Raw genomic sequence first — 2,341 nt, 5'->3', positions numbered from 1 at the left:
CCTAGTCCTACAACTCCTATACATCGTGGTGTCATTGCAATGTCATTGGAAGGAGGGTTGTTGGTGTCTCCTGAGTAGTGGGAGCTATAGCTATTTGTAGAAGTGGGAGCTTGTCTGTGTAAGTGGACACCCCAGCCACACATATACATATTTTATTATGTGTAAAGATAGTACGGCTTGATTTTTCTAGACCAAATTTGGGTACTGATAGAGTATGATGGGAGTTGTAGTCCAGACACATCTATGATTGTCCCTTTTTTTTTGGAATCAAGTCTGCTGCCTTACTAAATCTTCTCTGTCTAGACAGGGTTAGCTTCATTATTTGGAGGTATAATTCATCCTCCTTTTAAAAAAAGAATTCCATAAATAAATATTGTCAGTATATACTCGAGTATAAGCCTAGTTTTTCAGCCCTTTTTTTAAGACTGAAAAAGCCCCCCTCGGCTTATACTCGGGTGAGGGTCCTGGTTGGCTTATATTTGGGTCAGCTTATACTCGAGACTATATGGTTCATTTATTATTTTTCTCTATTATTATTGGTATTATTACATTTATTATTTTTCTCTATTATTGTTGTTACTATTACATTTATTTTACTCTATTTTTATTATTATTAATACATTTATTATTTCACTCTGATATTATTATTATTGCATTTATTATTTCACTCCATTTATTATTACATGTATTATTTTCCTGTATTTATTATTATTATTATTACATGTATTATTTTACTCTCTTATTATTAAAAGGATACATAAGCACATTTACATTGAAGAAGATGAGAATAATGATTCGATCAGAGTTGGACAGTCTTATCTTAAATTTGAGCTTTATGTAAATATTCAAAAACATTTAATCTACGGATGCCTTTATTAATGTAATTTTATTGGTATCTATTTTTATTTCTGAAATTTACCACCCTCGGCTTATACTAGAGTCAATGTTTTCCCAGGTTTTTTTGTGGTAAAATTAGGTGCCTCGGCTTATATTCGGGTCAGCTTATACTCGAGTATATACGGATATTTACTTTCTAAACCAAGCCTTCTGCCCAGGACATCTTTTGCCGCCCTCCAGTGGCCACTTGGGGAATTGCAACCTTTGAGTACCGTGAGCCATAGAAGGCGCAGGTTCAGCCATAGGCAATCCTTTGCCGCCATCCAGTGGCCAGAGTGGGAACTGCCCTGCCTTATTGAATATTTCCCCCAAAGGCACTCATTCATTCCTTCATTCAATCCCTTTGGGGAAGGAGGAAGAAGGGAGGAATTATAAAGAAAGGAAGGAGGAAAAGAATTGAAAGAAAGAAGGAAAGGTTTTGAAAAGGAAGAACAATAAAGAAGTGTGAGTTTGGAGTCGGTTTAGGTTCAGCTGAAGAAGTAGAGAAGTATTTGATCTATTAGGAAACTCAGAAGCCATTGTGATATATATATATATATATATATCACAATGACTTCTGAGTTTCCTAATAGATCAAATACTTCTCTACTTCTTTTATATATATAGATATAGATATAATGGTTGGTAGAGATTCCTAAGAAAGATTATCATTGAAAGCAATAGTTATATTCAGTCGTGGCAGTGTAAACGCTGTCTGGTCTTCTTCTGAATGAGCACAGACTACATTATCATCAGCATATTGGAGTTCTATAACAGATGTTGTGATCTTGGTCTGAATATACTATGGGATGGGATTTATAGTTCTGCAATGTCTTTGCCCTTCTTGGCCCAAGAGTGCAAGCTAAAACTCCCAGCGTTTCCTATCATGGAGCCAAAGCAGTTAGAAGTGGAGAGGCCACATTGCATCAATTCAATAGGAAAGATGCTTTGCTTGATCAAGCAGCAATGCTAAAGGCCTTGGGAAACTACAACTCCCAGGGCACCCTATCATGGAGCCATGGCATTTAGAAGTGGAGAGGGCACGTTGCATTCATTCCAATAGGAAAGATACTTTAGTGGTGCTAAAGACCTTGGGAAACTACAACTCCCAGCTTTTCCTAGCCTTGAGCCATGGCATTTAGAAGTGGAGAGGACACATTGCATTCATTTTATTGGGAGAGATACGCAATGCTAAAGAACTTGGGAAACTACAACTCCCAGGGTTTCTTATCATGGCGCCAGGGCATTTAGAAGTGGAGAGGCCACATTGCATTCATTCCAATAGGAGAGATGCTTCTTCCCTTGATCAAAAAGCAATGCTTCAAGCCTTCGGGGAAACTACACCTCCCAGGGCTCCCTATCCTCGAGCCCTGGCAGGTTTGAAGGATGCAGGAGACGCTTCTGAGCCAGGTTTCTTTCGGGGACTATTTTTAGCACATTTCCCACAAGCCCCGTTTGGAGGAAG

The sequence above is a fragment of the Anolis carolinensis genome, unplaced genomic scaffold (genome assembly GCF_035594765.1).
Source record: "Anolis carolinensis isolate JA03-04 unplaced genomic scaffold, rAnoCar3.1.pri scaffold_11, whole genome shotgun sequence".
In the NCBI taxonomy this organism is placed as follows: Eukaryota; Metazoa; Chordata; class Lepidosauria; order Squamata; family Dactyloidae; genus Anolis; species Anolis carolinensis.
Note: the sequence above shows the minus strand (reverse complement) of the source record.